This window comes from Panthera tigris, chromosome A1 (assembly GCF_018350195.1).
Source record: "Panthera tigris isolate Pti1 chromosome A1, P.tigris_Pti1_mat1.1, whole genome shotgun sequence".
Taxonomy (NCBI): domain Eukaryota; kingdom Metazoa; phylum Chordata; class Mammalia; order Carnivora; family Felidae; genus Panthera; species Panthera tigris.
In genome coordinates, this window is record NC_056660.1 from 215,459,426 (window position 1) to 215,487,295 (window position 27,870).

At 38.1% G+C, this 27,870-nt stretch overlaps 1 long non-coding RNA gene across 2 annotated transcripts in view; it reads right to left on the reverse strand.

Moving 5' to 3' along the window:
- LOC122231859 overlaps nt 1-27,870 on the reverse strand; it is a 42,744-nt gene that overhangs the window by 14,287 nt on the left and 587 nt on the right. Inside the window, exons 2-6 of one of the 2 annotated variants that reach the window (XR_006209126.1) lie at nt 24,729-24,844; nt 18,890-18,985; nt 13,432-13,598; nt 12,765-12,808; nt 11,190-11,269 (exon numbers count right to left, since the gene is read on the reverse strand). This is a non-coding gene — a long non-coding RNA (uncharacterized LOC122231859). Of the gene's footprint in view, nt 1-11,189; nt 11,270-12,764; nt 12,809-13,431; nt 13,599-18,889; nt 18,986-24,728; nt 24,845-27,870 lie in introns of those variants that run through there. The other variant, XR_006209127.1, reaches the window with a different exon arrangement.

A 27,870-nucleotide genomic window follows, 5' to 3' on the forward strand; every position in this document is an offset into this window, starting at 1 on the left:
TAAATCATTAAGAGAAAGACAAATATCATATGATTTCACTCATATGTTCAATTTAAGAAACAAAACAGATGAACACAGGCAAAGGGAAGGAAAAATAAGATAAAAACAGAGAGGGAAGGAACCCATAAAAGACTCTTGAATGCAGACAACCAATTGAGGGTTGCTGGAGGGGGGTTGGTGGGGGGCTGGGTTAAATGGGTGCTGGGCATTCAGGAAGGCACTTGTTGGGATGAGCAGTGGCTGTGATATATAAATGATGAATCACTGAATTTATTCTTGAAACCAATCCTACACTGTATGATAACTGACTTGAATTAAAAAAAAAATGCTAAGGTTAAATCAATCAATAAAAATAAGAGACTTAAATTTCCCTATTGAAAATAAAGGAAAAAGCTTTCCCCTTCCCATTTCTTAGAGAGTTTATATTAGAACTGTTACTCGTTCTTTTCCTGTCTCTTTGAAGAACAGTAATGGTGGCCTGGAACAGAGTGAAAATAGTGGAGATGGTCTGAAATCCGATCCTGTATATTTTCTAAAGGTAGACCCAATAAGATTTCTGGATGGAGTGAATGTGGTATAAGAAGAAAACAGGTTAAGAATGACTCCAAATAGAAACAATGTAGTTGCCACTAACTGATAAGATTGTGTAAAGAATAGATTTGGAAGAAAACAGGAGTTCTGTTTTAGATAATTACATTTAAGTGACCTAATAGATATGAAAGTGGTGATGCTGAATTAGAAGGTTTTGGTTTTTGTTTCTGTTTTTTGTTTGTTTGTTTGTTGTTTGCTCATTTTATAGAGTGTGAGATTCAGAGAAGTCTCAGAACATACATACAATTTAAAACCATATAACCAGATGGAAGGACAAAGAAAATAAGTGATAAGGAGGTGGAAGGAATGATCCCTGGTCACTCCAATATTAACGGGTAAGGATAAATCAATTAAGAAGGTTTAAAAAGCACTGCGTACCTGCTAGCAAGAAAAGAAGAACGTGGTAGGTGAAATATGAGACACAGATTTCTAGAAAAATAAAATATTCACGTCAGTTAACTATCACTGATCAGGCAGACAGGTCAAATAAGATAAAAACTGACAAGTGATCATCGGATTTAGCTAACTTGAGGTTATTGGTGATTTTGCCAGGGGGAGATTTCTTAGGGGTAATGGGGTCAAAGGGCTGAGTAAACGTTTTAAGAGGGAACAGGCAAAGAGGATGTAGAGAATGAATAGAGGCAATTCTTCCAAGGAGTCTGGTTGGGAGGGGCACGATAGAATAGGTAGCCACTGATGAAAATGCAAGGCAGCGAGGTCTTTATTTTCATTTTTCCAGAAGGTGAAATGAGTGGCTTAATATTGCTTGCAAACATTCTTTGCTTCTTTACATTATATAATGCATATCTTCCTCTATTAGTACCCACTGTATCTACTGCATCTATTTTAATGGCATAAAAGATCCTGATGTAAGGACCCATGTTATTTGTTTCAACAGGTTTTCAGTAGGTGGGCATTTCAGTGTTTTAAATTTTGCTATTAACAGCAATGAAGCGATAGTCATTACTCAAGTATATTTTTACATATGTGTACATATGCACTTTTAGGATGAATTTCTAAAAGTAAAAACACTAAGGCCAAGAATATATAAGCATTAAAATGAGATATTACCAAATGATTCCCAAAGAGGTCTGTGCCAATTTAAATTCCTAAACTACTATTTCCAATGTATTTGTTATTCAACACTATCATGAATATAATGTATTATAAAATGTTGTAATATCATTAACTTATTTGGGGGAAATTATATTTTATATAGATAGATAAAAGCATGTTTCAGAACACTTTATAGATATTTTGAATTTGCTAAAGTCTAAGAGATGTCTGTTTGAAAGCCTTTGGCCAATGAACTATTAAGATTTTGATTTTTTTTTTCTTTTTTGGATCACGAAGAAGAATGTTAAAGTAGGAATTATCAGATGTTGACCAAAATGTTAAATTTCTTTACCGATATTTGTAATCACAAAGTAGAAATGTAATGTAGGAGCTGGCAAATGCTTTTGTCAAATCATTTATTATTCATTTAAAGTAAAATGTTCAATGTATATTTTTCTCTGTATATTTTCTGCAAACAAAGCAAATGTTTAACTTTTCTTTTGGAAATCTAAGTATCATGTGTTAAGAGTTTAGTCTGATAGTTGCCCTTGGTTTCCTGGATGAGTTTGCTAATAGATTAATTTTCATATTCAGTGATTGTCTCTAAAATTATCTTTTTTGTTGTTGTTGGAAATAACTATACACACTGAGAACACTGATAATTAATCACCAGCCACAAACACTTGTAGGGCTTCTTCTCATTCTTTTTTTTTTTTTTTGCTATTTTTTATTTAGTTTTTTGAGATAAAAAGTTTATTTTATTTACTTTCAACCTATATTTTTATGAGAAATTTTTTTTTTGGGTAAATGTGGTCTTTATTTTTATTTTTTATTTTTTATTTTTTATTTTTTAATATATGAAATTTACTGTCAAATTGGTTTCCATACAACACCCAGTGCTCATCCCAAAAGGTGCCCTCCTCAATACCCATCACCCACCCTCCCCTCCCTCCCACCCCCCATCAACCCTCAGTTTGTTCTCAGTTTTTAACAGTCTCTTATGCTTTGGCTCTCTCCCACTCTAACCTCTTTTTTTTTTTTTTCCTTCCCCTCCCCCATGGGTTTCTGTTACATTTCTCAGGATCCACATAAGAGTGAAACCATATGGTATCTGTCTTTCTCTGTATGGCTTATTTCACTTAGCATCACACTCTCCAGTTCCATCCACGTTGCTACAAAAGGCCATATTTCATTTTTTCTCATTGCCACGTAGTATTCCATTGTGTTTATAAACCACAATTTCTTTATCCAATCATCAGTTGATGGACATTTAGGCTCTTTCCATAATTTGGCTATTGTTGAGAGTGCTGCTATAAACATTGGGGTACAAGTGCCCCTATGCATCAGTACTCCTGTATCCCTTGGATAAATTCCTAGCAGTGCTATTGCTGGGTCATAGGGTAGGTCTATTTTTAATTTTCTGAGGAACCTCCACACTGCTTTCCAGAGCGGCTGCACCAATTTGCATTCCCACCAACAGTGCAAGAGGGTTCCTGTTTCTCCACATCCTCTCCAGCATCTATAGTCTCCTGATTTCTTCATTTTGGCCACTCTGGCGTGAGGTGATATCTGAGTGTGGTTTTGATTTGTATCCCTGATAAGGAGCGACGTTGAACATCTTTTCATGTGCCTGTTGGCCGTCCGGATGTCTTCTTTAGAGAAGTGTCTATTCATGTTTTATGCCCATTTCTTCACTGGGTTATTTGTTTTTCTGGTGTGGAGTTTGATGAGCTCTTTATAGATTTTGGATACTAGCCCTTTGTCCGATATGTCATTTGCAAATATCTTTTCCCATTCCGTTGGTTGCCTTTTAGTTTTGTTGGTTGTTTCCTTTGCTGTGCAGAAGCTTTTTATCTTCATAAGTCCCAGTAATTCACTTTTGTTTTTAATTCCCTTGCCTTTGGGGATGTGCCGAATAAGAGATTGCTACAGCTGAGGTCAGAGAGGTCTTTTCCTGCTTTCTCCTCTAAGGTTTTGATGGTTTCCTGTCTCACATTCAGGTCCTTTATCCATTTTGAGTTTATTTTTGTGAATGGTGTGAGAAAGTGGTCTAGTTTCAGCCTTCTGCATGTTGCTGTCCAGTTCTCCCAGCACCATTTGTTAAAGAGACTGTCTTTTTTCCATTGGATGTTCTTTCCTGCTTTGTCAAAGATGAGTTGGCCATACGTTTGTGGGTCTAGTTCTGGGGTTTCTATTCTATTCCATTGGTCTATGTGTCTGTTTTTGTGCCAATACCATGCTGTCTTGATGATGACAGCTTTGTAGTAGAGGCTAAAGTCTGGGATTGTGATGCCTCCTGCTTTGGTCTTCTTCTTCAAAATTACTTTGGCTATTCGGGGACTTTTGTGGTTCCATATGAATTTTAGGATTGCTTGTTCTAGTTTCGAGAAGAATGCTGGTGCAATTTTGATTGGGATTGCATTGAACGTGTAGATAGCTTTGGGTAGTGTTGACATTTTGACAATATTTATTCTTCCAATCCATGAGCAGGGAATGTCTTTCCATTTCTTTATATCTTCTTCAATTACCTGCATAAGCTTTCTATAGTTTTCAGCATACAGATCTTTTACATCTTTGGTTAGATTTATTCCTAGGTATTTTATGCTTCTTGGTGCAATTGTGAATGGGATCAGTTTCTTTATCCGTCTTTCTGTTGCTTCATTGTTAGTGTATAAGAATGCAACTGATTTCTGTACATTGATTTTGTATCCTGCAACTTTGCTGAATTCATGTATCAGTTCTAGCAGACTTTTGGTGGAGTCTATCGGATTTTCCATGTATAATATCATGTCATCTGCAAAAAGCGAAAGCTTGACTTCATCTTTGCCAATTTTGATGCCTTTGATTTCCTTTTGTTTTCTGATTGCTGATGCTAGAACTTCCAGCACTATGTTAAACAACAGTGGTGAGAGCAGGCATCCCTGTCGTGTTCCTGATCTCAGGGAAAAAGCTCTCAGTTTTTCCCCGTTGAGGATGATGTTAGCTGTGGGCTTTTCATAAATGGCTTTTATGATCTTTAACTATGTTCCTTCTATCCCGACTTTCTCAAGGGTTTTTATTAAGAAAGGGTGCTGGATTTTGTCAAAGGCCTTTTCTGTATCGATCGACAGGATCATATGGTTCTTCTCTTTTTTTTTTGTTAATGTGATATATCACGTTGATCGATTTGCGAATGTTGAACCAGCCCTGCATCCCAGGAATGAATCCCACTTGATCATGGTGAAGAATTCTTTTTATATGCTGTTGAATTCGATTTGCTAGTATCTTATTGAGAATTTTTGCATCCATATTCATCAGGGATATTGGCCTGTAGTTCTCTTTTTTTTACTGGGTCTCTGTCTGGTTTAGGAATCAAAGTAATACTGGCTTCATAGAATGAGTCTGGAAGTTTTCCTTCCCTTTCTATTTCTTGGAATAGCTTGAGAAGGATAGGTATTATCTCTGCTTTAAACGTCTGGTAGAACTCCCCTGGGAAGCCATCTGGTCCTGGACTCTTATTTGTTGGGAGATTTTTGATAACCGATTCAATTTCTTCGCTGGTTATGGGTCTGTTCAAGCTTTCTATTTCCTCCTGATTGAGTTTTGGAAGAGTGTGGGTGTTTAGAAATTTGTCCATTTCTTCCAGGTTGTCCAATTTGTTGGCATATAATTTTTCATAGTATTCCCTGATAATTGTTTGTATCTCTGAGGGATTGGTTGTAATAATTCCATTTTCATTCATGATTTTATCTATTTGGGTCATCTCCCTTTTCTTTTTGAGAAGCCTGGCTAGAGGTTTGTCAATTTTGTTTATTTTTTCAAAAAACCAACTCTTGGTTTCGTTGATCTGCTCTACAGTTTTTTTAGATTCTATATTGTTTATTTCTGCTCTGATCTTTATTATTTCTCTTCTTCTGCTGGGTTTAGGCTGCCTTTGCTGTTCTGCTTCTATTTCCTTTAGGTGTGCTGTTAGATTTTGTATTTGGGATTTTTCTTGTTTCTTGAGATAGGCCTGGATTGCAATGTATTTTCCTCTCAGGACTGCCTTCGCTGCGTCCCAAAGCATTTGGTTTGTTGTATTTTCATTTTCGTTTGTTTCCATATATTTTTTAATTTCTTCTCTAATTGCCTGGTTGACCCACTCATTCGTTAGTAGGGTGTTCTTTAACCTCCATGCTTTTGGAGGTTTTCCAGACTTTTTCCTGTGGTTGATTTCAAGCTTCATAGCATTGTGGTCTGAAAGTATGCATGGTATAATTTCAATTCTTGTAAACTTATGAAGGGCTGTTTTGTGACCCAGTATATGATCTATCTTGGAGAATGTTCCATGTGCACTCGAGAAGAAAGTATATTCTGTTGCTTTGGGATGCAGAGTTCTAAATCTATCTGTCAAGTCCATCTGATCCAATGTATCATTCAGGGCCCTTGTTTCTTTATTGACTGTGTGTCTAGATGATCTATCCATTTCTGTAAGTGGGGTGTTAAAGTCCCCTGCAATGACCACATTCTTATCAATAAGGTTGCTTATGTTTATGAGTAATTGTTTTATATATCTGGGGGCTCCGGTATTCGGTGCATAGACATTTATAATAGTTAGCTCTTCCCGATGGATAGACCCTGTAATTATTATACAATGTCCTTCTTCATCTCTTGTTACAGCCTTTAATTTAAAGTCTAGTTTGTCTGATATAAGTATGGCTACTCCAGCTTTCTTTTGGCTTCCAGTAGCATGATAAATAGGTCTCCATCCCCTCACTCTCAATCTAAAGGTGTCCTCAGATCTAAAATGAGTCTCTTGTAGACAGCAAATAGATGGGTCTTGTTTTTTTATCCATTCTGATACCCTATGTCTTTTGGTTGGCGCATTTAATCCATTTACATTCAGTGTTATTATAGAAAGATACGGGTTTAGAGTCATTGTGATGTCTGTATGTTTTATGCTTGTAGTGATGTCTCTGGTACTTTGTCTCACAGGATCCCCCTTAGGATCTCTTGTAGGGCTGGTTTCGTGGTGACAAATTCCTTCAGTTTTTGTTTGTTTGGGAAGACCTTTATCTCTCCTTCTATTCTAAATGACAGACTTGCTGGATAAAGGATTCTCGGCTGCATATTTTTTCTGTTTAGCACACTGAAGATATCGTGCCAAGCCTTTCTGGCCTGCCAAGTTTCAAAAGAGAGATCAGTCACGAGTCTTATAGGTCTCCCTTTATATGTGAGGGCACGTTTATCCCTTGCTGCTTTCAGAATTTTCTCTTTATCCTTGTATTTTGCCAGTTTCACTATGATATGTCGTGCAGAAGATCGATTCAAGTTACGTCTGAAGGGAGTTCTCTGTGCCTCTTGGATGTCAATGCCTTTTCCTTCCCCAGTTCAGGGAAGTTCTCAGCTATAATTTCTTCAAGTACCCCTTCAGCACCTTTCCCTCTCTCTTCCTCCTCTGGGATACCAATTATGCGTATATTATTTCTTTTTAGTGTATCACTTAGTTCTCTAATTTTCCCCTCATATTCCTGGATTTTTTTATCTCTCTTTCTCTCAGCTTCCTCTTTTTCCATAACTTTATCTTCTAGTTCACCTATTCTCTCCTCTGCCTCTTCAATCCGAGCTGTCGTCGTTTCCATTTTGTTTTGCATTTCGTTTAAAGCGTTTTTCAGCTCCTCGTGACTGTTCCTTAGTCCCTTGATCTCTGTGGCAAGAGATTCTCTGCTGTCCTGTATACTGTTTTCAAGCCCAGCGATTAATTTTATGACTATTATTCTAAATTCACTTTCTGTTATATTATTTAAATCCTTTTTGATCAGTTCATTAGCTGTTGTTATTTCCTGGAGATTCTTCTAAGGGGAATTCTTCCCTTTGGTCATTTTGGATAGTCCCTGGAGTGGTGAGGACCTGCAGTGCACTTCCCCTGTGCTCTGGTGTATAACTGGAGTTGGTGGGCGGGGCCGCAGTCCGACCCGATGTCTGCCCCCAGCCCACCTCTGGGGCCACAGTCAGACTGGTGTGTGCCTTCTCTTCCCCTCTCCTAGGGGCGGGATTCACTGTGGGGTGGCGTGGCCCATCTGGGCTACTTGCACACTGCCAGGCTTGTGGTGCTGGGGATCTGGGGTATTAGCTGGGGTGGGTAGGCAAGGTGCACGGGGGCAGGAGGGGTAGGCTTAGCTCGCTTCTCCTTAGGTGATCCACTTCAGGAGGGGCCCTGTGGCAGCGGGAGGGAGTCAGATCCGCTGCCGGAGGTTTGGCTCCGCAGAAGCACAGAGTTGGGTGTTTGCACAGAGCAAGAAAGTTCCCTGGTAGGAACTGGTTCCCTTTGGGATTTTGGCTGGGGGATGGGCGGGGGAGATGGCGCTGGCGCCTTTGTTCCCCGCCAAGCTGAGCTCTGTCGTCCGGGGGCCCAGCAGCTCTCCCTCCCCTTGTCCTCCAGCCTTCCCGCTTTCCGAGCAGAGCTGTTAACTTCTGACCTCCCAGACGCTAAGTCGCGCTTGCTGTCGGAACACAGTCCGTCCGGCCCCTCCGCTTTTGCCAGCCAGACTCGGGGGCTCCGCTTGGCCGGCGAGCCGCCCCTCCGCCCCGGCTCCCTCCTGCCAGTCCGTGGAGCATGCACCGCCTCGCCGCCCTTCCTACCCTCTTCCGTGGGCCTCTCGTCTGCGCTTGGCTCCGGAGACTCCCTTCTGCTAATCCTCTGGCGGTTTTCTGGGTTCTTTAGGCAGGTGTAGGTGGAATCTAAGTGATCAGCAGGACACGCGGTGAGCCCAGCGTCCTCCTACGCCACCATCTTCCCTCTCTCCCGCTTCTTCTCATTCTTGAGAGCAGTGCAGGCACTAGACCTACATGCCCACAGTAGGTGCTAAATTAAAGGAGGGCAAAATGAAGGCAGCCTGTCTATTTCCTTGGATTAACAGCAACAACAACAACAACAAAAACACAAAACACTTACTACCAGCAATAACAGTAAACCATATAATGAAATACTCTTTCCAACTTTTCCCTGTGCCTTGACTCTAGAGCTATTTCTCCATAAAAAAATAAAATAAAATAAAATAAAATAAAATAAAATAAAATAATAATCCTACGTCTATGTCCTCACATGATCTGCCCTTGGTCTGCATGTTTTCTGTATCCTAACTTCCTCCTTTTCTTATAAAGGCACCAGTGACATTGGATTAGGACCCACTCATATTACCTCATTTTACCCTAATCACCTCTTTAAAAGCCCTAATACATTCACAATTTGAGGCCTTAGGGCTTAAATATCTGAATTTCGAGGGGACACAATTCAGCTGTAACACCAGAATTAGGCTTGGGCTTTTGACTTTGAGACCAACAATGGACCAAACCTGCTTTAATTTGAACATGGGAGGCAAAGTACAATGAACAGTCCTTGGCATTTTGTGATTAAGGAACAGGGATGGGAGTAAAGAGCCTCGGGGCAACAATGGAGATATTCAATGTATTCCATTAGGAAAATTCAAGTTCTCCTACATGATTGGGTTTGATAGGTTTGTGCAGCGTTCAATATCATTTTCTTTCTCTTTTGAGCCAAACACAAAGGAAACTTGAAGGTAGTTTAGCATTAGTAAAATAGATTTTGTGCTAAGCTTGAATTTAAAATAATAAATACGGGATGTCTAAATAAGCATTACACTTATAAACTATGCTAAAATATCATGTTGGGGCGCCTGGGTGTCTCAACTGGTCAAGCGTCTGACTCTTGATTTCCGCTCGGATCATGAGCCTGCTTAGGATTGCCTCCCTCTCTCTCTGCCCCCACCCCCTTGCTGTCTCTTTAAAAATAAATAAATAAATTTAAGAAAAAGTTTAAAAATGAAAACCTATAATAGTGTAAGATGTGAAACAGCATGCAATGAGCATTGGGTATCTCTCCATTTCGTTAAGAGACAAACCTGATTTTGAAATAGACAATGACAATTTAAAATTTCAAGATATGAAATGCTGTGACCATTTGAGTTTCAGTTTCAGATTAGAAATTCCCAAGAGTTATCTTTCTGAGATATTCTGAAACAGGTTGCTACATCAAAATGAAAGGGTTGATTTGTTTAAAAACACAACAAAACAAAAAGAAAAAAAACATACAATGTGTCTATAAAATGGTTTTCTCATCTACAAGGTCATCTTTTGCAAATTTTTGCAATTGGCTTTAAATTCTTTTTTATATTTCCCAGAGTGAATTGCTTTGAGCTTTTTCTATCCTTAAAGGACTTCAGTGATGATTTCTGGTTTTGGCCAATTGTTTTCAAGCTCTTCAGATAGACACGGTCAAATATGTCATTTGCAATTTATCTCAAACTTTAATGTACAAATGATTTGCATTATATCAGGATCTTTATAACATGTAATTTTAATTTTGAAATTTTAAGTGCATCCTAGTCTCCTGTAATTTTAACAAACTTCCAAGTGATGACAATGCTTCTGGACCACGGGCCATATTTGGGGTCTCAAGGCTTTAAATTGCCAGATCTATGCAGCTCAATTCCACACACACGTTCCCAAATATTTTGGTCCCAGAAATTCTAGTCAGAATCTCATGAGCGGCCTCCTAACCACATTTTCTTTTGCCCAGCTCCCTCCTCCTCCTTTATATCTCTTATATTTCCTGTAGGCTTTTAGGTCTCCTTGTTTTTACATCTACTATTCATCTCTCTGTCATAGGACTCCCTCTCTTAGCAAACTTGGGATTTCCTAGTCATTCCGTCCAGGCAGTTAGTTATACCCACATGAAAGGGTGTCTGAACCCAATTTTAATATGAATAGGGGGGGTTGCCCACACACCACTAAGCAGTTCTTGGACACACTCCCGGTGTCCAAGAACTCAACTCAATTCTGGCACACTCTACCCCGACCTAACATCAGATTCCACAGGTTGAGGGTTTTAGTTCCACAAAACTGCCCTGTCCCACTTCAGATGCCATTACAAGCCCGGGTTGTTACCTGAACTTCTGACCAACTGGCTATAGACCAGAGATTTCCACAGCTCCTTTCTTTGGTTTGATTAATTTGCTAGCAAGGGTCACAGAACTTGGAGAAACATATTACTTACTAGATCACCGGTTTATTATAAAAGGACATAACTTAGGAATAGCAAAAGGGAAGAGTTGTACAGGGTAAGGTATGGGAAAAGGGCAGGAAGCTTCCATTTACTCTCCAGGCCATTCCCTGACCACCTCCATGTGTTCAGTAACACAGCTCTTAAACCTTATTCATTTGGGTTTTTATGGAAGCCTCATTACAAAGTCACAGTTGATTAAATCATCAGTCAGTGGAGATTGGTTGAGCCTCCAGTCCCTCTTCCCTCACTGGAAGTCAGGGAGGGGGACCAAAAGTTCCAACCCTCTAATCACATGCTTCCCCTGGCAACCAATCCCCATCCTTACATGCAGTCCAAAATGTCACCTCACTAACATAACGAAAGACCCCTTTATGGGACTTTATCACTTAGAAAATTCCACGGGTGCCAGAAACGAGATGAAAGCCAAATATATATTTCTTATTACAAATCAAAATATCTTGCCACATTTGTGTTTGCATAGAATACTGTACATTGTCTTTATCATCTTGCATTGTAGTTTAGGTAGCTCCTTGACCATGTATGTTTGAATTGTTATATTCCCCAAATTTAGCAAAGCATCTGGAATAAAGCAGGACAACATAAATGTTTACTAAATAAAAAAAAAAGTTTACTAAATAAGTAAAGAAAAATGGAGACAGAAATAGAAATGGAATTACAGAGATGATCATAAATGGAGTTTATTCCTCTCAAAATTTAGGCTACAAAGACTCATTTTCAATTAGCTAAATTATCTAACGTTATTTTTGCTCTGAACTGTCTATGTAATATGATTTGCTGTAGTTAGGTTCACACTTTGCTTTTACATTTTGGCTCTTTTCCTAATAGCACAGATAATTTTCAGGCTCTCTTGTAAAATACAGATAATGAATTAAAGGGATTCAAAGACTCTGATAATAGAGAATAGTAACGATTACAGTTGATGGGGACAGTCAATCATTTAAGGTGATCGCTCATCTTCCACAATTTCAATGCTCTTTCTGTTTTAGGGGATGACAGAAATGCCTGTTAGAAAGATGGAAAATCACCGAGTGAAGGAAGTCGAAGTGGAAAAAATAGGGTCAAATGCAAAACTTGCATATACCTTTCAAAACCCAAAGCCTCATCTACCTGTACCACACTAAATCCCACAGCGACCCCCTGTGCATCTAAATCTTATAATTTCAGTGTATTTTGCAACCAGAAAATTATTTTTTCTTTCCCCAAAAGCTACTGTAGGCTGGTGTCATATCATTAACATTGACATTTTGAAAATCAGGTTAACTACAGAGTTGGGTGCATTACAGTTAACTTACTCTGCTCCTTCCAGGACTGATATACCCTTGCTCTCATGTTTAAAACACCTTGTCAAACCCTGTTTTTTGTTAACAAGACTGTATCTTGAGAGAAAGCACCTGCAGAGTATAATGAATGAAACAATTCTTAAATGCATGCAAACACCCAATAGACTTTGTTCCTCATGTCTGCTCAGGGGAAGCTATTAGCTGGCAAAGAAGTAGATTTAGACTTTTAAAATAGATATCGCTAAGCACCTGGTGTTCAGACTCTTTGACTTGATGTCGATTTATTGTTCTTTCAAACTTCTTTGCTGTTTACAATACTAAAACATACAGGGATGAAAAACACTGATTTAACTATAACCCTAACTGCATTCTTACAGAGTAAATGACACAAAAATCTACACAATGACTCAAAAATTCCTGTCTTGGTAAGAATAAAATATACCTTTGCAAAGCAAATATCATGTGATGAGTGTTTGCTTTTAAAACGCATCATTGAATTGCTTCTCACTAAGCAGCAGAATTGAGTATATGAATGGGATCTCAGTGTCTAATATTGTTTCATATATTTTTTCAAGTATTTTTAATATGAATGAATACACTGAGATCATTAAAATATACCACTTGATTAATACCTGCCTTACTGCATTTGGAAAATTTAATTATTAAAGAGGTTCTGTTGAGCTTTTATCCTATCTTGGTACTTTGGTTAACATAGTGGAAAATTAATGCCACTTGGAGCACGACATGTTCAAATCTTGGCATTGCCCACTTACTCTCAGTCAACCTGGTTTTCGCCTTTGATTCCCATTCAACTCATCTGTGAAATGAGACACAAAATTACATACCGGATATTTCTTAGGATTTAAAAAAGATAACGTAAAACCCCTAGTAATATGTTTACCTTATGGATATTCTATAAATGTTATTAATTTTACTATCAAATTAATATAGTTATTATTATTATTATTATTATTATTATAAATTTGCAAGTGTTATACAAAGTCTTTGAGAAATTTAGATAATCTTTATCCATAGATTTATATATACTGGTACATTGATTCCTCAAAGTCGTTACAGAAGAGTAGTTAAAAGAATGGCTATTGATATCAAGCATAGGCTTAAATTCCAGGTCCTCTACTTGTTAGCTCGACTTTCTCATCTACATTGTCTCAACTCCATGAATTTATTCATACATGATTACCTCATAGGGCTTTTTGTTTTGTTTTGTTACCATGGTAACATGGTAACTCTTTCAGGTAGATGAAAAACAGAGGCTAAGCTTTACTCTTCCTTTGGTGAGGGGTCTGGATGCAGAAATAAAGCATTTCTACAAATATGGCAAGAAGAGGGCTTGATTATACCAATGGAAATTGTTGATTCAAGTATACTCTGAATGTTTGCCTTTCCAGGTCCCTGGACACAAATGATACACGAAGTTACCTGTAATGTGGAGACTGGATTATCCGCTGGCAAAACTTTTTATACAGCTACCACAAGTTCCAAACACTTGAAAAAGGCCACCATCTTTATTCACTGGAAACTTCCATCCAGCATCTCCTTCTTGAACCCCTCTTCTGGCTCAAAGATCTCTCTTGTTCCTTTTCTTCCTGTAAATATTCAGCTTATTAACTGCAATCCACTCACTCTTCTCCACAAAAGCCTTGCTCTCATCTCCCTTCTTCTGTTTCATATTCACTCAGAAAGAATTTCACACATTAACTAGAGTGTGATCACAGCCAATACGCAGCCAGCATGCTGATGGTATCCTATATTATTTAGTGTTGGCATTACTAGATATTAAAATACTGATGTTACTAGACGTTAAGATAGCAAAGTACTTCTACGCTTCACATATGAACCACTGCTTCTTAAGTATTACCCGTGTTTTTCTGCTGCCGTGGAATGTCACTGGGAAACGCCTCCAGATTCCCACGATCCTGAAACTAAAGGATCAATGCTTGGCACAGCAGAGGTTCTCCAGGGTTACAGGCCAGCGCAATGCCTAGTATCTGTGATTGTTCATTTCGCTTGCTTTCAGTTGTATTATTTCATCCTTTTAATCCAGGAGGAAAATGAGATGCAGAGAGCTGGTATAAGTGGCAGAGCTTTCGATTCAAACCTCGTCAGCCCCACACTCTTTGTACTCAACCCACAGCATTTCTTGTCTGGCCTAGTGGATTAAATTTGCTCTAATTAAATATGACATTCTTATTCATAGTTTTGTGACTTAATTCACAAAAAAGATACTGGATATATAAAAACCTTAGATACTATTTTAAGTTTTGTGATATTTTTGCATAATTGCTTTTAGCTCAGCAGATCGTAAGAGAAGCTTTAGCATAATGAACAAAATTATGAGCCTTAAAAGTAATCTTACACCTATTGAAGCTAAAAAGCACCTGTTTCTATCAATAAAGAAGAAATCATTGGAAAAGTTTGATGCTATCTCTTAAGAAATATTGTGGTCCAGACAACAGACAAGTGCTGTGATCTTGAGAGAGACATATACATTTTTTAAAAAATGAAACAAAATAAAACCTTAGCAAATATTTACAAAAATATATAAAAATTTGCAGTATTTTTAAGTGATCTGATTGACAATTTCCATTACACTTATATTATTTAATTAGCAACATTATGTGTGTGTGTGTGTGTGTGCACATAAAGAGCAGGAGAGCAAGCAAGATTTATTTATTTATTTATTTATTTTTTTAACGTTTATTTATTTTTGAGACAGAGAGAGACAGAGCATGAATGGGGGAGGGTCAGAGAGAGAGGGAGACACAGAATCTGAAGCAGGCTCCAGGCTCTGAGCTGTCAGCACAGAGCCCGACGCGGGGCTCGAACTCACGGACCGTGAGATCATGACCTGAGCCGAAGTCAGACGCCCAACCGACCAAGCCACCCAGGCGCCCCAATATTTAAATACAAACTAAGATTGACAAGGTGACAACTATCACCTTGGGAATACCATACAGCCGTGCGAGGAGGACTCTCCTAAAACATTGATAATTTAACTGAGACTGTGCTGTACTAGTTCTCCTGTCTGAAGGTATGTGTCCCCCAAATTCACATTTTGAAACCCTAATGTCTAATGCTATGGTGTTAGTGGTACCTTTGGGAGGCAAATAGGTCATGAGAGTGGAGGCCTCATAAACAGAATTAGTGTTCCTATAAATAAGACCCCAGAGAGCTCCCTAGTCCTTTCTTTTTCCTTTCTGTTTTTTTTTTTTTTTGTTGTTGTTGTTTGTTTATTTATCTTGAGAGAGAGAGACAGAGAGAGTGGGAGGGATAGAGACAGAGATCATCTTAACAGACTGAGCCACCCAGGTGCCCCTCTCCCCCGCCCCCAGACCGTTCTGCCATGTGAGGATTCAAAGAGAAGTCTGCAACCTGGAAGAGGGCCTTTGCCATATTAGCACCCTGATCTCAGAGTTCGAGGCTCACAACGGTGAGCAATAAATTTCTATCGTTTATACACCACTCACTCTGTGGCCTTTCCCTCTAGTAACCCAAATAGATCAAGACTCTATATGAGAGGGAAAAAGTTTTCCCCAATCTTTGTAGAGACCTTAGGTGGGTCTGAAAATCAAACAGGCAAAGACGTTAACAGCAGGAAAGCATATCAGCCTATTTAAGAGAAGTTTTACATGACACAGGAAACTTCATAACAAAACTGTAGGGGCCATGAATAGGCTGCCCCCAAATGTGCCACTTTGGCATACTGAATATTTAAAATAAACATTAGTTAAAGAGACAGCCTGTATAAGAAGGACACTCAGATCCTCCCCTATCTCCCCGAAAGCAGGAAATAAATCTCTCATGTGAAAGATAGAGGTACCATCAGATAAAAGGGCAGCCTTATCACCAGAAATGGGGAATCCAGAGCCGAGAAGCCTGTATCAAGAACCCTTGTTAGTTTTTAGTAATTTACTACCACAGTCCACATTCTGTTCAGAATTCCTTACTTCCTGAAAATCTCGAAGTAAGTTTTCTTTGTCAGTTCCTCACAGATGTATTGTCTCTGTGTCTAAAAAAGTGTAAAAAATGCCTGCGTTGGTCATTTCTTGGGGTCCCAATTTTATTCGAAGGCCTCCCTGTGCATGTATTAATTTTTTTTCCCCCTCCTGTTAATGTCTCCTTTAAATTTAATTCTCAATTTAGCTGGAAGACCCTGAGGGTAGGGAAGAATTTTTCCTTCCCTTCAGAATGAAAACACAGTTAGGTCTGAGTATTTTTATGCTAGGCTTATTGAAGAATGGACAGTCTTCGAGGAATAGGATAGATCAAAGAGAAGGAAGTAAGTGTGATACTTTGTGGGGAACTTAGCAAGGCCGGCTTGTTCAGATTCGTCAAGGACTTTATGACCTGTTTCAGGGGAGGAGGAACCTGCTTCTGCTGGTCACTCAATCTTCCTTGGCTGGAAACACTCAGTATACCAAGCTGCCATGTTTGGGGTTAGCATGTCCCGAGCAACTCCACAGCATCTGCGTGCCAAGGAGAAAGGACTTGGGAGAAACCAACCCTCCTCACACTTCAGCCTTCTAGCCCCTGGAATTGTAAGAAAATACGTTTCTATCGTTGAAACCACCCAGTCTGTAACACTATGTTATGGAAACCCGACGCACTAGTGCAGTGAAAAAGCGAGGAGTCCAGCTTCTGAACAAAACACGATACAGGTCTTCCAGGCCCAACCACAGGCAGTCACAAGGCTTTCCCTGTGGAACCTCATGGGAGAAGTTCCCCTAAACCCAAAAGGGCCCTCAGCCGATGCCTTGTGGTCTCTGAAGGGAGTGACAGCAAAAGAATCCGGCCCCACTGTGACCAGCCAAGCCCCAAGCGTGTCTGCATCCTGGGCCCACACACCTCCATTTGGGCTTCTTCCCACTGGCACCTCTGATAAGACCCCCTTAGAGGGGAGGAGGGGAAACCATAAAGGCACTTGAGTCTGTCTCAGTACTTTCTGACTCCCGGCCCTGTCCCCTCCCCCCTTCTCTTGGCTCCTGTGGCCAATAAAATGGCAGCAGCTTTTTGTCCAGAGATCCTTTGGCGCTGAGACGTTTCCCCCTGGCTGCACTGATGCATCTGGTGCTGATCTGTGCTCAAGAATCGAACATGACAGTAGCCGACATCTTTGTGATTTAGCCTCTTATATGATTGCAATAAGCAATTTAAGCCTTGACTGTTACTTTAATTTTGGCTTGTTGTTTTATTTTATTTCAGTTTTATTCTTTTGAGAGAGTGAAAGAGAGCAGAAGAGAGGCGGGGGGGGGGTGGGAGAGAATTCCAAGCAGGCTCCAAGCCCAGTGTGGAGTCCGATGCAGAGCTCGATCTCAGCACCTTGAGATCATGACCTGAGCCGAAATCAAGAGTTGGATCCTTCACCGACTGATCCCCCCGGGCACCTCTTGACTTGTTTTGATCGGCTCTAACAATGACTGTTCAGTTCTCCCTCAGCTCCGCACAGCTCTTGACAATAAGGAGTTGAATATAATTGGTATGTGGTGATTGACTTCATATCCCTGACATAAATGAAGAGTTAAAATCTGTAGCAAGAATTGAAGCAAAGCCTCTAATCCTCCTATACGTAAAGTTCATACATCGTCCTGAGGCAATTAGTTGCCTTGAAAATGATGAGTCAGATTTAGTTACTACTCCTGGCTGAAAGTGATAAATGCAACTCTGGCTGATAATTCAACTGCTGAAGCATTTTACTACATTTGTTAAGGATTTTGGGAAGCTCGCCTTTTGGAGAACTGGGAAACCTAATTTAGTAGCAAGATTCCAGGGACAACCACCGAGATCCTGATGCGGAACTGATCTGACGAGGAAAAGTGGTTGCTGCCACCAAGGACGGGACACTAAGAGTTTGTCCTATTAGCTCTGTAATTATTATGGTCACCACACTCTTCAGAGATAAAGAGGAAAAAAAACAAACAAACAAACAACAACTTTCAATACTTTCCCACTTCTGTCCCCAGCTCCTTGGTCAAAGTCAACAGAGAATGTGTATGACAGGTAGAGCCTGAAGAACATTTCTGGGCATTTGTGATAGTCGGAAGCCATGAAATGGTGAGTTTAGGACCACGGACTGAGATGCTGCACTGCCTATCTACCACACTGAAAAGCTGTGTGACCTTCTGCAACTTTCTTTACCTCTCTGTTCCTCAGGTTCCTCGTCTGTATAACAGGAATAACAGTGGTAACAACCTTATTGGGTTCTTTTGAGAAATTAATAATTTTAAATCAATAAAACACTTAGAACGATGCATGGGACATTATAAGCATTATTTTCAGTCAATATTTTTCATTGCAAGATAAACTGGGAGAAGTGATTCTCAAAGCCTTAGTTGTTCCTGTGAGGGTGGAGTGGGAGCTTGACTGAAATAAGACACAAAAAACACAGAATTCGCCAAGCACGTGATGCATTCGGTTCCTTGGTAACTAAACTAAACACATCATAAGAGGCTGGAAAATATCTTCTTCCTCCTTGTATATGTAAAATATGCTATGAGAATATACTGTATATGCGAATATACTATATATGATATGCTCTCATCTACTTTACATGAGAATTAATGTCATGTAAAATTTTGTGATGGTTTACATAGCCTGAGAGCTAATTACTGGAAACAAACACCCAAACAAACATTATCTGCAGCTCAGGATCTGTGGAATAGACGAATGGGGGTCTTGTGAAAGGTCGCATTCCTACAATCTGACTTCTGAGATCTGATATGTCAGTCAAAATCCATCCCTGATTAACATGGGGAATCTACTGAGACCAATGAATCCGGCAAGGAGGAACCTGTTGCAAGGAGGAGAAATGTGAAAGCAAGGGGAAGGTGTCGGAGGCAAAAGCAACCCCCAGGAGTAAAAGATGGGGAATGGTCAATACCTGAGCAGGTAAAGCCCACCCCCGCAGGGCTTTAGCACCCCTGCTTTGTTTCAGTCTCTGGACCAGTGCACTTGATTCTTCAGTTCAGTTAAGGCTCTGTAGGGGAAATAGAAAAAGAAAAACCATCTCTGGTTTCTGGAGTGGAGCTTTGCTTCAGATCAGTATCTGAAGTCCTAGGCTGTTTACACTAGTGGGTTACATTTATTTTGTTTAAATTTGATGCCAAAACAGAAAGTCGGAGAATGTGCAACATTCTTTAGTGCGTACAGTCAAACTTGAAGAAAACCTAACAACAAATAATAATGGGGAACAAAGTCGGTTTCAAAGAATATGAACCAAAATACATTATTATTATTATCATCATTATTTTAGGCAACACTATTGAACTAATTATGCATACGTGATTGGGTATATTCATATTCTTAATAATAAGATGAAGTTTTGCTTTTAACATGGGCACGGAAACCGCTCACAATCAGTTATAATTTCTTCAACCCACACCCAATAGAGCTCAACAGAATAAGGTGAACATTAATATATGAATACTGATAAATTTCCCCTGGATTCTCTCATGGAACTCCAAAATTAAATAAATGGACATTTAATAGAACTTGAGCATGACAAATGCATGGTAAAACTTTAAGAGCACAAACATTTGTATATTGTTATCAGAATGTCACTAAATGCAAATTGTAATTGCGGTTTCAACAGAGAATACAAAGAAATGCCTTCAAATTGGAGTTAAACCCATTGTGTTTTTAACAGGTATTGTAATATTCTTCAAAAGTCACTACAAATAGAATATCTGCTGAAAAATTCGTTCAGAATAAATCTAAAATGTAAGGACATGATATCAAACTATCAATATAAGAATATATATATTATAAATCCATGTATATTGTATATACATGTATAACTATATATACATGTATATATAATATATATGTATACATGCATATTATATATGTATATATGTATATACACACATATATTTAAATGCCTTCATTTGTATTCCTGTGAGGTATAGATACAAAAGAAAATATGTTCATAAAAAGGTGTAAACATCTTAAAAGGTTAGGAATACTAAGAAAAGCATGAAAGAAGACAGTTAAAATCAACACTGTAAGATATACTGAGTTGTACAAATTATCTTCACGATTTCCTTTTTCTTTATATTGACATTATTGTACAACTGCCTTAAAAGAGTAATTTAGGCTTATTAATACATTTAGAAAATAAAAATTTAAAAATTATGATTTACTAAAAGAACAAATAATGGTGATATATTTTGGTTTTTAGTTCTGTTCTTTTTGTGAATGTAAGCTCTTTTCCATACTATGGTATTTATAACACTTTATCCGGATTTTGTTCATAGTATGGGAGATGTTTTCCACACTTTATTTGCATTTCTTAAAAAGCAAAATTCGGCGAAATACATTTTAAAGATCTTGTTGGCTTTTATTCAATGATTCATGAATGGGGCGACATCCCATCTAACAAACAGAAAGCTCAGAAGAGCCGTACAAAACCAAATATTTTTATAGGCAGAAAGGGAGCAGGACAAGGAGGCTACTAGGCAAGAATGGATTGTTTCAGGCAAGGTCGCCCTCCTTTGGGGGAATGGCAGCGGTCTATCACGTGGCTTAATTCATTAGTGCCGACCGGGAAATTCAGGACTGACTGGTTAAGATTACATTTCTGGAAAAGGCTGGAACTGCTGTTAGGTAAGGTACTAAGTCTTGGTTTGGTGATGTGGGCTTAGCACAAAAGATTTGATGTGCAGCCTGTCATCTCTCTGTCTCTCTCTCAATAGATTAAAACACAGAATTTTAAATTACACGTAACATTTATTGTCATGTATAATTTTCTAAAGCATAATCATATTTCTAAGTAATTTTTCATGAACATCTCTGTCTATGCCTATAATACTTTTTGTGTATAGTCCTAAAAAACACTTAATGTTTATGTAAATATATGTAAGACAATGATGAGTATTCTATCTTTATTGTACTTCACAGATTTGTCTTTTAAGATATCTTAAGGGGACTCAAGATTACTGTAATAAAGGGTATCTAGCTCTTTACCTCTAGTCAAAAATTAAATCACACAAAAAATAATTAATTTCCACTTGAACTAAAAGCAAAACAAACAAAAAGATTGGCAAGAACCAGTTACCATTAAGACTACATTGTCCGGGCAAAGGTGGATTGCAGAATTGATTTTTTAGGTCTGGAGATCTGAAGGGTGGCTTCTTTCAAACCTCAGTTTACTCCCCCAGGTAGAAGGAAAAAAAAATGAAAAAGAAAAGAGTTTTTCTTTAGCCTTACCCAAAGACATAGATCCTAGTTACTTCAACACATGGAAATAAGAAGGAAAAATGATGCACATAGAATTGCTACTTTGTTACCAAAAAAAAAAAAAAAAAATCACTAGTTGAAATGTAACCTAATACAGCTTCTTAAGTGATGACAACTCAGACTGACCAAAGATAAATAACTAAGTGATGTGCTAGAAAGAAGGGCTAGAAGACTTCCTTAGGTTTTTGTCTTTATTTATTTATTTATTTATTTATTTTTTTAACGTTTATTCATTTTGAGACAGAGAGAGACAGAGCATGAACGGGGGAGGGGCAGAGAGAGAGGGAGACACAGAATCGGAAGCAGCTCCAGGCTCTGAGCCATCAGTCCAAAGCCGGATTCGGGGCTCGAACTCACAGAACGTGAGATCGTGACCTGAGCTGAAGTCAGACGCTTAACCGACTGAGCCACCCAGGCGCCCCAGGTTTTTGTCTTTAATGACACATTTGAAGCAAAAAGAAGTAGCAGAGATCTCTTTACCCAACTGTTTTAAGATTTTTTTTTGTTTTTTTAAAATTCATTTTCAAAAGAGAGAGAGAGAGCAGGGGAAAGAGAGGGATAGACTCTTAAGCAGGCTCCATGTAAATGCAGAGCCCAACACAGGGCTCAATCTCACAACTCTGATATCCTGACCTGAACTTACATCAAGAGTTGGTCACTCAACCAACAGAGCCACCCAGAAACCCAAAGATATTTTTTAACAAGATAATAATACATTCAGTTCAAACCTCAGCAAATATTTTTCGATACTTTTAAATTTTTTTTAATGTTTATTTTTGAGAGAGGGAGAGAGTGTGAGCAGGGGAGGGGCAGAGGGAGAGGGAGACACAGAATCTGAAGCAGGCTCCAGGTTCTGAGCTGTCAGCACAGAGCCTGACGCGTGGCCCGAACCCACGAACTGGGAGTTCATGATCTGAGCCATAGTCGGATGCTTAACTGACTGAGCCACCCACGGGCCCCAATATTTTTCAATATTTTAAGCATAATTTATAACATTTTTATTTCAGTCTGTGTTTTAAGGGTTACTAATGATTATGTATCACTTTTCCTTATGCTGTAATAATCATTTGCATTTAATGAATTAGCATCTTAGTTTTTGTTCTGTTTAGCAATTTGAACTCAGTGACTCCCTTCCCCTCTGCCCTCACTTGTGTGAACTCTTTGGAAAATAAGCTCTTTTATGGATCATATTTGCTACTAATAAGTTTGTCTCAAAAACATTTGCTGATACTTACTTTTTCACACAGGGATTTCACGAATTTATTTCCATTAAAACACAAACTGGGGCATGCTAAAAATTTTAAGAGTTTATTTGAGTAAAAATCAATTCCAATCTGGAAGTGCAACGTCAGAAGTGGTTGGGAGTGCCCCGCCTGGGACAGGAGTTCTGGGAGACACTTATGGGGGAAAAAGCGGAAGCCAAGCAGGAACATTTCTGATTGGCTATAGCTTAAAGCGTAGTTAGCGGCTAGTTACTGGTTGTCCCTAGGGTTTGATTCAGTAACCTTGAGGCATTTCTGTTTTAAGTTTCAGATTGCTTATGTAGGGCACCCCGAATTGCAGCCACCTCAGCCTCCTGGCCTCCTTATTTAATTAATTGAGCATTACTTTCAGAAGGGATGGCTCGTTCAGAGTCTATAGTGGAAGGCCTTACCAAATTTTCAGAGGAAAAAATGTACTTTGAATTCTTTCTTGGAATGACAAATCTTTACATTTTGGTGTTTTTAACCCTGGAGATATATGAAGACTTTACAAAGAGTACATGGGCACCAGTAATTTTTAAGAAATTAATTGATTCTTTCCTAAAATTGGTTTGTTTGATGATATATCTGTGACCTAGGTATCACTGGGATTTTATATTCTAATTTGTTTGTTTTATAATCACCCTCTGCCCTTTAATTTTATAAAAATAAAGCGGAGTCTTCACCTACCCTAAAATGTTAAAAGGGGCAATATTTTCAGTGGTAAAATATTTGTGTGTGCCTCAAACAGGGACAGTTCGGAAAATCTGTGCCCAAAGAAGTTTACTTTACCAAGGCAGCACTCAATCTTGTTGAAGAAGAAATTACCCCATAAAATTTCACATTGCAGTTCAATGTGTTTTTCAGAATTGAGAGAGGTTGTGGTTACTTTTTATTACTAATTGTTACCATCACTAATTCCAGGAAAAAAAAAAGTTTCCTAATTCAGATAATATAAATTGCTTGTAAATAACAAATTAATGTTCTCATTCTTTGGAGAATAATACACTTCTAAAAATATACTTCTTAAACATATACTTCTTTTTTAAAGTTTATTTATTTATTTTGAGAAGGGGAGAGGGGGAAGTGAGGGGGGGAGGGGCAGAGAGAGAGAGGAAGAGAGAGAATCCCAAGCAGACTCCATGCTGTCAGCACAGAGCCCAACTCAGGACTTGATCCCACCAGCTGTGAGATCATCACCTGAGCCAAAATAACCACCCGGCCACCTTAAAAATACGCTTCTTAAAAAAGTACACTGTATTGGGGTAAATAGTGAAGAAAACAAGATACAAATACAAGTTAAATGAGAAAAAGGAGTGTAAACATTCTGACTGTTAAAAATAGCATAGGGATTCAACTTTAACTTGTATTATGTGGCATATATTTAAAATAGTAATGTAATAGTTTGATTTTAAAATTACATTATTTTTTTAATAAGGCAGAAATTGAATCTGTTGAAGCTAGTTGAACTTCAGTTGAAAATAATCTGTAGTCCAATATAAAAAATGAGGAGAGGTGCACATCTGTATGTTCAAAATAATTTTACAGAAATGGAGGAAAAAAAAGGTGGATAAACTGTCTTGGAGTAAACAGTTTCCAATGGAATTAATTCATTTTGATAATAAACAACCAGTGTTTAGATTATCTTTAAAAAAAATTAATGTTTATTTATTTTTGAGAGACAGAGAGAGAGGAAGCATGAGCAGGGGAAGGGCAGAGAGGGAGACACAGAATCCCAAGCGGGCTCCAGGCTCTGAGCTGTCAGCACAGATCCTGAGGTGGGGCTCGAACCCATGAATCGTGACATCATGACCTGAGCCAAAGTCAGGCATTTAACTGACTGTGCCTCTAGATTATCTTTGTTTATACTTTGCCAGAGTAAATATTTCAGTAAAAGTACAGAGCAAATATACCTTAGATCCAAATCCACCATGTTAAACACAAAGTGACAAGAATGCTTTACTACCATTTTCTAATGTATTCAGAAATAAAACTCTGTAACAAGAGTGTATATATACCAACATAAAAAGGACCACAATAAATTACTATGTTGCAGAGTTAAAAGGTATAACTCATAGTTCAATACCTCACAGGTGCTATTCTTTTATCTAGAACGCAAGTATTAAATTAAATGCATAATTACAGGTCAATTTAGTTAAACAAAGACATGTGGATATGCTATGAAAAGGGGATTAGTTAATTTATCTACATATAAATACTAGGCTTTAAAGACAATCTTACTGCATAAGAAAGATGCTATTGCTGTGAAGCGTGTAGGCCAATCAGGTCATATATGTTTTCTTGTTCAATCCTCACTAAAGGTAGTCCCAATGGATTTAGAGAGAAGTTGTGACAATCTGAAAGTGCCAAAGAGATAATAAATCGTTGAAAGATTATCATGAAATGAATACTAACATAAAATGAAAGTACTCTAAAACAATTATTGTCTAAAGAATTTGATTTAAAGACTTTTCAACCAAAGAACAATAAAGAAGGAAAGAAGACTAAGAAGGAGAGAGAGAGGAAGGGAGGGAGGGAGGGGAGAGAGGGGAAAGAAAAATAACAAGAGAAGAGAGGAAAGGAGAAAAAAAAAGGGGAAAAAAAGTGAGGGAGGGAAATGTACATCTCACTATGGATTGAATTGTGTGTTTCTCAAATGGATGTATTGAAGCCCCAATCCCAATGTGATGGTTTGTGGAGACATAGACTTTGGAAGATAATGAGGTTTAGATGAGATCACAATTATGGCTTCCTCCTGATGGGATTAAAGCCCTTATAAAATGAGACACCAGTTTACTCTCTCTCTCTCTCTCTCTCTCTCTGTCTCTGTCTCTCTCTGCCATGTGAGGACAAGACCAGAATGCAGTCATCTGCAAGCCAAAAAGAGATATATCACCAGAACCTAGCCAAACTGAGAAAACAGATTTCTGTTGTATAGGGGCCCAGTCTCTCATACTTTGTTATGGCAGCCCAAGCCGACTCTGACACTTCTTACATAGGGGTTTAAATATCTAAAATACGAATTGAATGCTGACAACACTGGATTTAAAAAAAAAAAAAAAAAAAAAAAAAAGCTTTTTATTTCTTAAATAATGAACATAATAATATTAACATGCAATAAAAATAGCTCTCATAACATCCCTTCAAAATTCATTTTAAAGTGCTTAATATAGAGAAATAATAATGAATGTCAATGAAAATAGAGTTAATTAAAGTTAATAGGCATAAATAACATGCATAATAGCTGCAGATAGAATTGAGATGATGATTTGATGTCAAGAAGGCAAAAATACAATTTTTTACAATGCTTGAATTGCACATTTATTTTCTCATATAAAAATATTTACTTGTTCCCATCATTTCTCATCATAATTGATCTGAAAATATTTGTATATTTAAGAAGAAAGGATAGGGGCGCCTGGGTGGCTCAGTCGGTTAAGCGGTTGACTTCTGCTCAGGTCATGATCTCGCGGTCCGTGAGTTTGAGCCCCGCGTGGGGCTCTGTGCTGACAGCTCAGAGCCTGGAGCCTGTTTTGGATTCTGTGTCTCCCCCTCTTTCTGACCCTCCCCTGTTCATGCTCTGTCTCTCTCTGTCTCCAAAATGAATAAACGTTAAAAAAAATTAAAAAAAAAAGAAGAAAGGATAAATAAAAGAAAAAAGAAAAGAGAAAGTTTTCATTATTCACAGATAATTAAATTTGAACGTAAACAATTTTATTGTATGTATTTTAATTTTTTAATCTCTATTTATTTTTGGAAGAGAGAGACAGAGCATGAACAGGGGAGGGGCAGAGAGGGAGGCAGACACAGAATCCCAAGCAGGTTCCAGGCTCTGAGCTGTCAGTACAGAGCCCAGTGCAGGGCTCCAATTCAAGAGTGGTGAGATCATGACCTGAGCTAAAGTGGGACGCTTAACCCACTGAGATGCCCAGAAACCCCTAAACAATTTTAAACAAATCTATACATAAGTTAAATGGAATTATCACATGACAGATACAGAATTATACAATGTTAAAATCCATTCATCAAATGAATATGAAACACTAAAATTATCCACGTACTGCTAAAGTGTTTATTATATTTTATTGTCTTTAAATTTGAGCAGATGCTCTATGACCCAGAAATAATTCTATTCTGAGATTATATATGCATTTTGGGAATGTGTATATATATACACGTGTGTATATATATATATATATATATATATTTGGAATGTGTATATATATATGTATATATATATATATGTGTGTATATATATATATGTATATATATATGTGTGTGTATATATATATGTATATATATATGTGTGTGTATATATATATATATATATATTTGCATGCACTGGAACCTAGAAAAATATACATAATTTTAATGTGTGTATATTTATAACAAAGTTTATGACAATATTATTCATAACAAATATAATAAATATAATAAATGTAAGCTAGAAACTGAAATGTCCAACAGCAGTAGAGTGAACAAAGAAAATATGGTGTATTTATAAAATTTATAAAATTAATAGCATATAGCCATTAAATCAATGATGTGTAGCTCCATGCAACACCCTGTATGACTGGAATAGAAAACAATAAGTACTATATTATAGTCTTACAAAGTTCAAAAACGGGATGAAAATTGTTGAAAGTGGTTCCCAAGAGAAGCAAGTGTTTCTCACAGTGTCAGGGAAGCAGATAACTTGTGGTAAATGAACGTTTGTGATTCAAAAGGGGTATCCAGGGGAATGTTGCAAAAATTCCCCTTCTTGCGCTGAGTTTTGGTCACCACAGTGTGTATTTGCAATCATTTCTCATTTATTAAGCTTGACAGTCATGCTCCACATACTTTTGTAAATAAGCTCTATTTCAGAAGGAAAGCCATTTTGAAAAAGCTGAAATCAGAATATATATTGCATAATTAGTCCTGTCCAAAGTTTGTGGTGCAGACACACATTGATTGTGATATACCTTCGTGGTCCCCAAATGGTCATACTTCTCAGAATTTGTGCTTTTGTTTAATCACTTCCTACATTGATTCTGGACCTGGCCATGTTATGTGTTTCGACAAATGGTATATCAGTACGTGTCACAGAAAAAGGGGCTTGAGAAACACTTGTACATGGCCTTTTGACTTCTTCAAATACGGACACTGCTATATACAAAATCTCGACTGAGGGGCCCCTGGTTGGCTCAGTCGGTTGAGTGTCAGACTTTGGCTCAGGTCATGATTTCACGGCTTGTGAGTTCGAGCCTTGTGTCACGCTCTCCACTCTCAGAGCAGGGCCTGCTTTGTATATTGCGCTTCCCTCTCTGTCTACCCTTCCCCCTATTGCTCTCTCTCTCTCCTTCTCTCTCAAAAATAAACAAACATTTAAAAAAGAAAAAAA